Source organism: Triticum aestivum, chromosome 7A, assembly GCF_018294505.1.
Source record: "Triticum aestivum cultivar Chinese Spring chromosome 7A, IWGSC CS RefSeq v2.1, whole genome shotgun sequence".
In the NCBI taxonomy this organism is placed as follows: domain Eukaryota; kingdom Viridiplantae; phylum Streptophyta; class Magnoliopsida; order Poales; family Poaceae; genus Triticum; species Triticum aestivum.
The window spans coordinates 461812099-461824365 of record NC_057812.1 but is presented as its reverse complement, the minus strand read 5'-3'; positions in this window follow the sequence as shown (position 1 = coordinate 461824365).

The following is a 12267-nucleotide window of genomic DNA, read 5'->3' as shown; positions in this document are numbered from 1 at the left end:
GCTGAACTTCAGGACTGAGAGGGTCACGTTTGATGTTGCTGACTTTCCATTACCTTACAATGGAATCCTTGGCCGTCCGGCACTCGCCAAGTTCATGGCAGCCTCTCACTATGCGTACAACGTACTGAAAATGCCAGGCCCGATAAGTGTCATCTCTGTCCCTAGCGACAAGAAGGATGCTCTTATCTGTGCCGACAAGATCTACCGGGAAGCAGCAGCCGCAGCAGAATGCAAGACACTTGCCGCTGAAGCTTCCGAGGGGAAGAAGAAGACCAAGTCCAGCAAGAGCTCTGATGCCCACTCCGGCAAGCGCACCTCTTCGGAGTGCTGCGCTACCGTCGAGGACGCACCATCGAGCTCCACCGGCAAGTGTAAGAAGGCAATGGCAGCTCCACCTAAGACCAAGAAGGTGTCCGCCAAGGAGGACGGCACTGGTGGTACCTTCACCATCAGCGCCACTCTTGACCCCAAATAGGAAAGCGCGCTCGTTGCTTTCCTGCGGGCGAATGTCGACGTGTTTGCGTGGCAACCGTCTGATATCCCCGGTGTTCCCAGGAAAGTAATTGAGCACCACCTTGTCGTCTGTCCTCATGCGCGGCCCGTCAAGTAGAAAGTCAGGAAACAGGCAGTGGAGCGCCAAGAATTCATCGCAGAAGAAATCAAGAAGTTGGAAGCAGCAGGCCTTGTCAGAGGAGTGCTCCATCCCACATGGTTGGCCAATCCTGTTGTCGTGCGCAAGGCTAACGGGAAATGGAGGCTTTGTATTGACTTCACTGATGTTAATAAAGCTTGTCCCAAAGACCCATTTCCCTTGCCGCGCATTGACCAGATTGTTGACTCCACAGCCGGATGTGATTTGCTTTCATTTCTTGATGCATACTCAGGATACCATCAGATCTTCATGGTAGAAGAGGATGAAGAGAAAACCGCATTTATCACCCCGTGTGGCACGTACTGCTTCGTACGGATGCCTTTCGGTTTGAAGAATGCTGGTTCAACATTCGCAAGGGTAGTCCACCACGCTTTTGAGCCGCAGATGCATAGAAATGTGGAAGCCTACATGGATGACATAGTGGTCAAGAGCAAGAACAGGGCGACCCTGATTCAAGATTTAGACGAGACATTTGCAAATCTGCGCAAGATCAACCTCAAGCTTAACCCCGAGAAGTGCGTGTTTGGAGTCCCTTCCGGCAAGCTTCTCGGGTTCTTCATGTCTCAGCGGGGAATTGAAGCCAATCCCGACAAGATCAAGGCCATTGAGTAGATCGAAGCACCAAAGCGCGTCAAGGATGTACGAAGGCTTGCCGGTTGCGTGGCTGCTCTCAGCAGGTTTATCTCTAGATCTGCTGAGCGTGCCCTGCCATTTTTCAAAATTTTGAAAAAGGCAGGTCCAATAAAATGGACTCCGGAGGCGGAGGCTGCGCTGCAGGACTTGAAGAGATACCTGTCCTCCACTCCAACACTTGTCGCACCTAAGCCGCAAGAAAAGTTGCTGCTGTATATAGCAGCAACCAATCAAGTGGTTAGTGCTGCGTTAGTGGCGGAGAGGGAGGCAGATGATGAGCCAGCAACCACGGCAGATGCATCCAGCGACAAGCAAGGGGCTTCGCCGACAAGCTCTGGTCCCAATAGAGATGGATCTGCGCAGGAGCATGATAAGATGCAGAAGAGAATGGTGCAGCGTCCAGTTTACTTTGTCAGTTCCCTTCTACATGGGGCTAGATCAAGGTACTCTGGTGTGCAGAAGTTGCTTTTCGGTCTCCTCATGGCCTCGAGAAAGTTGCGCCATTACTTCCAAGCACATGAGATCACAGTCGTCACTCGCTTTCCGCTGAAGAGAATACTGCAAAATCCAGAAGCGACGGGCAGGATTGTCGAGTGGGCGCTGGAACTGTCAAGCTTTGGCCTCAAGTTTGAGAGCACTTCAACTATCCAAAGCAGAGCATTGGCAGAGTTCATAGCAGAATGGACGCCAACACCAGATGAAGAAATTCCAGAGATGAGCATCCCCGTCAAAGAGGCAAGCAAAGAGTGGCTGATGTACTTTGATGGTGCCTTCTCGCTGCAAGGCGCCGGTGCGGGCGTGCTGCTTGTCGTGCCCACCAGAGAGCACCTCAAGTACGTAGTCCAGATGCACTTTGCCAAGGAGCAAGCAACCAACAATACTGCAGAGTATGAAGGATTGCTTGCCGGTCTCAGAATCGCAGCAGACCTTGGGATCAAGAAGCTCATTGTCAGGGGTGACTCACAGCTTGTCGTTCGCCAAGTGAACAAGAACTACCAGAGTCCATTGATGGAAGCATATGTTGATGAAGTGAGGAAGCTAGAAGAGCACTTTGACGGCCTACAGATGGAGCATATCCCAAGAGCTCAGAATGTCGTTGCTGATGGCCTGTCAAAGTGCGCCGCACTAAAGTTACCTGTGGAACCAGGGATCTTTGTGCTCAAGTTGACTCAACCATCCGTAACACCATCAACTGGACAAAGCAAGAAGAGGAAGTTGGTTTCCGGTGACTACTTTCTGGCAGAGCTCCCCGAAGCCGCCGCCAAGAAAGTCCCCAAGATCAACACCAAGGATGCTGAGGAGCAGTCTGCTCCGGCAAGCCTTATGGTTTGTTCCGTTGAAGCAGACGCTCCCGACAAGATTTGCTCCGGCAAGCTTGCCGGGGAACATCAAGCTCCGGCAGGGCCGCAAGTCCTTGCCGTAGAAGCGGATGTTCCCGCAGGAGCAGATGTGCCTTTAGTCCTTGTTGTCGAGCCACAAGCTCCAGCATGGGCACAGCAGATTGTCCATTTCCTTCAGACAGGAGAACTTCCCGAAGAGCAAGAAGAAGCGGAAAAAGTAGCCCGGCAGTCAAGTATGTACCAGTTTGTCGATAGCATACTGTACAGAAGAAGACTCAACGGTGTGAAATTGAAGTGTATTTGCTGAGAAGATGGACAAAAGCTGTTGGCAGAGATACATGGAGGCATATGTGGCCACCACATTGGCGCAAGAGCACTTGCCGGCAAAGCTTTCCGGCAAGGTTTCTTTTGGCCGACAGCCCTCCAGGATGCAACTGCACAAGTAACCAAGTGTGAAGCGTGCCAGTTCCACTCCAAACAGATACACCAGCCAGCTCAAGCTCTCCAGACGATCCCTTTATCCTGGCCATTTTCGGTCTGGGGGCTCGATATCCTCGGCCCTTTCCCCCGAGCCGTCGGGGGCTTTGAGTACTTGTACGTCGCAATGGACAAGTTCACAAAGTGGCCGGAAGTGCAGCCAGTGAGGAAGGTGACAGCACAGTCAGCAGTCAAGTTCTTCAGGTCAATTGTTTGCCGTTTCGGGATCCCTAACAGGATCATCACCTACAATGGCACGCAATTCACGAGCCGCACCTTCATGCAGTACGTCCAAGACCTTGGCGCCAAGGTCTGCTTCGCTTCTGTTGCTCATCCGAGAAGCAACGGTCAAGCAGAGAGGGCAAATGCTGAAGTGCTGCGCGGGCTCAAGACCAGAACTTTCGACAGGATGTGCAAGTGCGGAAGAAACTGGATCGAGGAGCTGCCGGTGGTTCTTTGGTCGATCAGAACGACGCCAAATCGAGCCACTGGCCAGACGCCTTTCGCTCTAGTCTATGGAGCAGAGGCAGTTCTCCTCACAGAACTTGTATACGGATCGCCTCGAGTGCTCGCTTATGATGAGCTTGAGCAAGAACAGCTGCGACAAGACGACGCGCCGCTCCTTGAGGAAGATCGTCTTCAGGCTGTTGTACGAGCTGCTCGATACCAGCAAGCTTTGTGCCGCTACCATAGCCGCAAAGTTAAGGCCAGAAGCTTCGAGGAAGGCGACCTTATTCTTCGGCGCGTTCAGTCCGCCAAGAATTCCAACAAGTTGACACCAAAGTGGGAAGGCCCCTATCGGGTGAAACGAGTCACAAGGCCCGGCGCTGTCCATCTTGAGACCGAAGATGGCATTCCGGTGAGCAACTCCTGGAACATAGAACATCTTCGTAAGTTTTTCCCGTAGGGCGCGGTTGCCGGAACCCGTTCCGGCAACCACCTTTTGTACAAGTCTTGCCGCTGTTGCATGTAATCCTTTGTACAAAGCCGGGCGCAGATCCCGTGCATAAGTAAAACCCCATGTGCTCCGCACAACTTGTCCATTTCATGCATTAGTTTCTTTCTTGCATGTGTTATCTGACACTTTGTGCAGCACCTACATCCGGTAAGCAATAACGAGCCGAAGGGCTCCATATTATTATTTTCTCTTCTTTCTTCTTTTCAACAAAGGAAAAGAAGGTTCCCTCGCACACAAGTTTGCCGGGGGGGAAGGAGAAGATTGTGGTATGGACCAGGCGTCGTTCAAGTAAAGTTTTGCCTTGCCGGGAAGCAAACGACAGAAAAGCTAAGTTGCCAAAGTTTGAGCAATCAGTTTTTAAATTTTTGAGTTATCTTCCTCGAACGACCCTGCTTTGTATGGAAAACCTGTGCGCGGAGGAACCAACTCGTGGCTAGTTGCGCCCTTACTTTGTTTCGAGTCCGCTCAACAACTTAAGTATGCTGCATCTAGTCGCGACAAGGTTTCTTGTTGGAAGCAGCGCCGCCAGCAGGCTGCTGACGTTCCGCACTCAGCGCTCGCGGCTCGGGTGCCTGCGCCGACAAGTTCCCTAGAAGCGTAGGGTAAAAACATACAAAGGAAGGAATCTAGTAGAGGAAATAACATAGCAATTGATAACAGAAATAAAGTTATATTACAAGATAACTTGTCGCAGCTCTAACAGACTGTTTTCATAACATGATTAGCAGCAACAAGGGAAAAGAAGAAATGGACGGCCTAGTCTACGCGGTCGCCCTCAACCCTCTTGATCTCGCTCACCTTGTCCACAATGGGTGCGACAAGGGCTTTGAGTGCGTCCCGATCAGCGTCTGGCGGCAAGGACTTGAGGACGTTGGTGAAGCTGAGGCCTGGATTGCGGAAGGCCACCTTCATCAGCATCTTCTGAAGAACCCCGACACGGATTTTGCGCGACTCGTCGGCCAGCTGCTTTGGGATCCTCTCCCGGAGCCGCTGGAGTGCCGTCGCCACGCCCTTGAAGAATAGGCTGAGCTTGGCGCTGGGTTGGAGATTCTCGTCGGAGGGATACCCAAAGTCCTCCATCCCCAGCTGCGCCAGCTCCTCGTCGATGACTGCGGCAATATTCACCAGACCCTCGATCCAGTGCTCCACAGTATCTCTAAATGAGTTCTGGGTAACTGCGATGCTCTCCAGCAGCGCCTTGTCAGCCTTGACCTTCTCCGACAAGGTCTTCTCCCGCTCCTTGGCGGCCTCCAGCGTCTGCGTCAGCGTGGCCAGCTTCAACTCCAGGTCTGCATTGGAATCCTTGGCGGCGCTGAGCTCCTTGCCCCTCTCAGCGAGAAGACCTTGCAGCTCACCGTGGGCGGCAGCATCCTTCTCACGCTCACGCTTGAGCGCGGCAAGCTCCTCGCCGCTCTTCCCAATGTTGGCCTCCAGCTGCGCCACCTTCTCCTCCAGCTCTTTCTTGGCGGCCTCTCCGATTACGGTAGCGTCCTTTGCTTCCTTGAGCGCCCCGCCAAGTGCTTGCTCGCGCTCGGCGAGCTCCTCCTCGTAGCTGTCGAGGTTGGCCTTCCGCTGCACCAATTCGCCTTCTCGCGCGGACTGCTTCTCGGCGGCCAGCCTTTGTTCCTCCTCAGCTTCGGCCTTCTCGAGAAGGAAGGCCGTGCGCTCCTCGTCGAGTCGCTCCCGCTCCTGTGCCAGGGACCGGAGAGCTTCTTGATTGTGGCCCCGGAGCTCCTCCGCGCGCTTCTCCATATCAACTCCCGCCTTCGTGATAAGCGCTTCCCGGGAAGCCAGCTTGGCCTGCCGTGCGCGGTAGAGTGACAGCAGCTTCCGCAGTAGCTGCTCCTCCTCAGGCTCGCCACTGCTGCTGCTGGGCGCGTCGACCAACGACAGTCCAGTGGAGGCGAGCACCTCCTCATCGAAAGTTTCCCCCTCGACCGAGGCCCTGGAGCTCGACGCCCAGGGTAGCTTGATGAAGATACCGTCGCCAACCTTCAAGTAGGCGCCGGGCTGGGGCTTCTCGGAGCCCGGCCCCGCAGCAGCGGCAGGGGGATCGGCGGTCGGTGCAGCGCCTGGCGCTCCTGCAGCCTCAGGGTCGTCAGTGCGATCGCCCGATCCCTCGCCGGCTTCTGCGGCGGCAGCCTTGGCGGCCTCCTCGCCGGCGGTCTCATCAACACTGGCCCCTTCTTCGTTGGCGGCGGCATCGTCAATGCTGCCATGCGCGCCTTCCTCGCCGGCGCCCTCTGTCTCCATTGGCTCAGCAGCAGATGGGTCTGAAGAACGAAGAAGGGAGAAAAATCAATCAAAAATCCAAGAGAAGAAAATCAGAAGAAGAAGAACCCAAGGGAAAGTTTTTGGACAAGTGAATTACCTGTGCCAAGATCTGCAGTTGCGGGCTCGGCCGTCGCAGGATCAACGGTGCTGCCCCTTGCCGGAGAGCGCTCCCTTACCGGGAACTCCTCCCTTGGCGGCGTAGTCGAAGCAGATGTCACTTCGGGACCAGCTTCCGGGCACTCCTGATATGGCTGCTCTGCTCCTACACAAATCAACAAGCAAGATATCAACAAAGGAAAAAGCACTCATGCGCGCCTGACAGCGGAAAGCTAACTATGAACTTACGCTGGGGGCTGCGCTGGGGGCTGCTTTGAGGAGTGGTTGCCGGGTCCGTCAAGGTGGTCTCGGACCCACCCCCTGCTGACACGGTGGGGTCATCTTCGATGACAATCACCGCAGCCTTGGCCCTCTTCGCCGCTCTCTGGGCCAGCGTCCTGAAAAGAAAGGAGTCCAGATTGAAGCAAGTCAGATATAAGATAAAAACAGCAAGATTGAAGAACTACAAGAGCGCCAAAGAAACATACTCTTCTTCCTCCTCGTCGGAGCTGAGCGCGGAAAGATCGAAGTCCGGCTCCCCTCCGGTGTGGCGAGGCGGAGGAGTAGGATCCCTTGCCCGCTTGGCGGGGGCGGTGGCGGTGGCCCGGGAAGATCCCGCTCCAGTTGCCGCTGCTGCGTGAGGCGCTCCCGCGGCAACTTTGCTTGCCGCGGTAGAGCGTGTCGCACGGTTCGGCGGCTGTTGACCCGGCTGCCGCCCCGCTACGTCCGCGCCCCTGCGAAGACGCCTTCTTGGCGGGGCCGGGGGCTCCGCCTGCGGCAAGCTTTCTGAAGGCTCAGGCTCTTCCTCGCCGGCCTCGCTCGGCTCAGCTTCAGAATCGGCAGGCTCTTCCTCGCCAATGAACTCCGCGCGCTCGGCGAGGTTTGCCGCCTCTGCCGCCTCCACCTCCTCCACAGTGAACCCGAACGCGCCCGCGGCAGCTGCGGCCGCAACCTCTTCCGCCCTAGTGGCGATGCGCTGGAGCTCCTCGTCGGTGGTGTCACGGGTGAGGCTCTTCTGCTCGTCAGCGTGGACCGGCACTTCTTCCAAGTTGTCGAAGAACGCTTGCACGACGTCATCCGCAGGCTCTTGCCAAGTTGGAACGATTTCGTGTGAATCGCACAACGGCATCATGGCGCGGATCCGGTCAAGCGAAGAATTATTGCGCCATGGAATGACGCCCCTCGGCAGCATGAATGGGTGCTGGGGATCGCGTTTGAACAACTCCAGGAGCATTGCATTCAGCTCCATGACGGTGAAGTTGTAGTTGAGGCCCGGCCGCAGCCTCATGATGTCCGCCGAGTTCTTGAATTCCCAGGCGGGCCTTCCCCTCTCCTGCAGGGGGGCGATGCGGCTGCGGAGGAAATCTGCGCCTACAGCGCCTACAGTGAGCCCGGCAAGCCTGAGGCGAAGGATCCTAGTAATGGCGATCTTCAGCCTCTCGTCTTCCGGGGCCACGTTGCTCCAGTCATTGCCGCGCACTATTGGAGCTTGGCGCACGGTGGTGAAGGGCTGCGGATTCTCCTCGACGATCCAGCACCACTCCGCTCTCCACTCCTCCCACTTGCTGCGGAGCTCACCCTCCAAGTACGCCTCCTTCTTGCCGACTCTCGAGATCCAGGCGATCCCTCCGGCAAGCGGCTCTCCTCTCTCTACCCGAGGTATGAAGAAGTGGCGGAAAAGGGCAACATTGGGGTGGACTCCGACAAAGTTTTCGCACAAATGTGCGAAAACTGCCATGGTCAGAACGGCGTTGGGGGTGAAATCAAGGAGGCGGAAGCCGTAGGTGTTCATGATATCGCAGAAGAACTCCGAGAAGGGCGGGCAGTGCCCGCAATAGAAGAACAGCGCGAAGAATGGGTACCCGTTTGGAGCCAGTTCCGAAGCAGCGGCCGGGAGTACCCTCGTGCGCGGATGCGCCCGCGTCTCCGTCGCCCAAAAGAGGTAGAAGTACTCCCTCATCTCCTTCATGCCGAGCTAGGGGGAGAAGATCGCCCGCTCCTTCCGCAGCGCCGTGAGCCGCTGCGACTCGGCCGACTTCACGCCCTTTCCCTTGTCGGCTTTCGGAGCCATGGCGGAGGTGGTGGGGAAGGTCGACGGCGTTGGTGATGCTGGTGGCAATGGGGGACGGAGCGCTGCTCTCTCGGCTTCGAGAAGAAGGGGGGGGAGCGGCGGAGGTTCGTGAAGATGGAGTAGTAGCAACCAGCGAGGGGGAACGAACTGCCCCTGTTTCCTCTGCTTATAAAGAGGGACGGGGCGGACGTTTCGCCCTTCCGAATAAAGAACCACCCACGATCTCTCCCACGACGCCGCATTCAACGCGTGCCGTTAGGGGAGAGCGCGGTGGATACGGAGCGAGATTCGGCGTGGCCCAGTCCGCGTGTGCCCGTGCCCTGTCTTGGGCCTGGCCCAACAGCGCTCAGCACCGTGTCTGGCCCAGGCCCGGGGGCTCCTGTCGGTGTACTAGAATAGGGGAACCCTAGTACCCCGAACTTGTGCACGGGCAGTTGCAGCACCCCGCGGCAAGGCTTGTCGGGAGAACGCCAAGATCCTCCGTGGTTCCCTTGGAGCCATTCAAGAACAAAGTATTTAAGCTCAGGAGACAAGGCCCCGGCAAGAGGAGCTTGCCGGGAAGGCCAACCAAGGCACTCCAAGGAACTTGCCGCGACGCGCACGCGCTCCGGCAAGGCAACAAGGCCCCGGCAAGAGGAGCTTGCCGGGAAGACCAACCAAGGTACCTCGAGGCCCGGCGAGCGACAAGCTTCCGGACCCGACAAGATAACAGCAGTGGCAAGGCGCTTGCCGCGGCAGGCGGCCACTCTATGCCCACGCTCCAGCGCATCCACCAACGTGTCGCTATGGGGGCCTCTCCAGGCACGCGTGGCGGGAGGCTGTGCAGCCAGCAGTGCGCAGTGGCATGCGAAGCTGACAAGATCGCCATCATGGCGAACGGTGGCGCCCCTAACGGTCCTTCTCTGCACTGTTTGGATGACTCAGACAGGCATTTAATGCCCTTGTCCCCTGCCGTCAGGGTTAGGTAGGGTGCATTGTACAAGTAACTGTACCAACCACGTCACTTTTTACATTTGTACCCTTCTCTGCGTTGCCACCTGTCGGAGACCCCTTTAGCGTATAAAAGGAGGCCCATGCGCAACGTAGAGGAGGTTCGGTTCGAAGGGTTCGACACGTTCGCCAGGTTCGCGAGGTTCGACTGGTTCGGAACCCAGAAAAACACTACGCTCTCTCTCTGGAGCAAGAACACCAGATAATCAAACAAGCAGCAGTAGGAGTGTTATCTCTCCGGAGAGCTCCGAAGTTGGGTAAACTGCTCGTGTGCTTCGCCTCGATCTGCTCTTCGTGTGATCTCCGCCCCCCGCCGAACCGAAAGGGGCTCAGTCCGCCGGCCCCATAGGTGTTCGTGGTTCAGTTTCCCCGACAGTAATATCGTTTTTTTCACCAAAACTTGCATATCATTCCATTAATATAAGTCGTTAGAGCGAGTAGAAGATGTTGTACAACACATGATACGGCCGTCAGAGCCATGAATATGATGCCCGGAGCAGTGAGACATGGGATGCTCGCAGGGCTGCCCATAGGCTGGGCAAACGGGGCGCCCGCCCTGGGCCCCCGGAAGGCAGGGCCCCCAGCCCAGATACTATTTCCTCAATAGTATAGGTAGGAAGCCCAGAAAAACAACAAGCGTAAAGAGGGCTCGTTCAACATCGATCTTTCTCGTGCTCCTCGACTCCTCTTCCCCAAATCCCAGACTCCCAAAACAACGCCGTTGTTCCCGTGCGACTTCGATTCCAAGATCGCCGCTGGCCATTAAAGGCAACTAAAGGCGCAAATCAGCTTCCCAATTGGCTATACTTCCTTCCTCAACATACGTTCTACTCATTACCCATCAGCTAGACGTTGGAGACTTGGAGACGGTACGTGTTCTTCTTTTCTTTCTCCCCATAATCTTGTTTCTTTTTTCAATTAAATAGTTGTGCCCTCCGACGATTCCACATCTCTTCTCCTTATCTTCCCCTCTAGAGACTTCACTGGATCTAAGTGTGAGTGCTTGGAAGTCGGGAGATTAGGAGAACCGCTAAACTAGAGAAGGGTGGATGGCGGTGTCAAAACCGGCGGATCTCGGGTAGGGGGTCCCGAACTGTGCGTCTAAGGCGGATGGTAAAAGGAGGCAGGGGACAAAATGTTTTACCCAGGTTCGGGCCCTCTTGATGGAGGTAAAACCCTACGCCCTGCTTGATTAATATTGATGATATGGGTAGTACAAGAGTAGATCTACCACGAGATCGGAGAGGCTAAACCCTAGAAGCTAGCCTATGGTATGATTTTATGTTGTAGTTGTTGTGTCCTACGGACTAAAACCCTCCGGTTTATATAGACACCGAGAGGGTTAGGGTTACACAAGGTCGGTTACAAAGGAGGAGATACACATATCCGTATTGCCTAGCTTGCCTTCCACGCCAAGTAGAGTCCCTTCCGGACACGAGACGAAGTCTTCAATCTTGTATCTTCATAGTCTAACAGTCCGGCCAATGGAGATAGTCCGGCTGTCTGGAGACCCCCTAATCCAGGACTCCCACAGTAGCCCCTGAACCAGGCTTCAATGACGATGAGTCCGGCGCGCAGTATTGTCTTCGGCATTGCAAGGCGGTTTCCTCCTCCGAATATACCACGGAAGAATTTGAATATAAGGATAGTGTCCGACCCTGCAAAATAAGTTTCACATACCACGGTAGAGAGAATAATGTTTCCGTAAATCTAATTTGCTGACTTGTTTTGGCAACACGACATTATGTCATGGCCCGGTGATTATTCGAACCGTTTCCTTTAACTAGCCCCGCACATAACGCGAGGCAGTTTTATGACACGTCTTGCCAAAGCAGAGATCGTGTCCCCTTATCACGGGATTCTCATCAATACGAGCATGGGTAACCCAACCGCGCCATCGATTACGGTGCTCGGGGGATAAGCGAGTTTTACCAGGCTATTGGGGACGCATAGTTTCATCCGCCCATATAAAGGGATAAGGATTCACCTTTTCACCCATGCCTTCTTCCTCCTTTGCTCATCCGTTTTTGCACACTCGAGCTCTAGCACCCAAGTCCACATCCCTTCCCTCAACCTTCTCCAAACATGTCCGGAGCGGGAGGCAAATGGATGGCTTCCTCCGTTACGGAGGGACATATCAAGAAGCTGCGCGGAGCCGGATACTTAGCCGCGAATATCGCGCATCGGCTGCCTGCTGCGGGGCAGATCGTCCCTACCCCGAAACCTCACGAGAGGGTAGTTTTCCTCCACCACTTCCTCCGCGGACTGGGGTTTCCCCTCCATCCATTCGTCCGTGGTCTCCTCTTCTACTACGGGCTGGACTTTCATGATTTGGCCCCAAACTTCGTCCTCAACATTTCAGCGTTCATCGTCATGTGTGAGGCTTTCCTCCGCATCCGGCCCCACTTCGGCATGTGGTTAAAGACCTTCAATATCAAGCCGAAGGTGGTAGGAGGCCAACAAGCAGAATGCGGCAGAGCCATGGTGGGCAAGATGCCCAACGTTATATGGCTTGAAGGCTCCTTTGTGTAGACAATAAAGGGATGTCAATCGGCGTGGTTCTACATCACCGAGCCGCGCGACGCCAAATGGGCGGCGACCCTCGAGTTTCGATCCGGATTCCCTACACGGCTCACTTCCTGGAAAGAGAAGGGCTTGTTGTGGGGTTTATCGGTGGAGCTGGACGGACTCCAGAAATGTATCCGGAGTATGGCAAGCAAGAAGCTCAAGCTTGTCAACATAGTCCAGGTTATGCTCATCCGCCGGATCCTCCCAT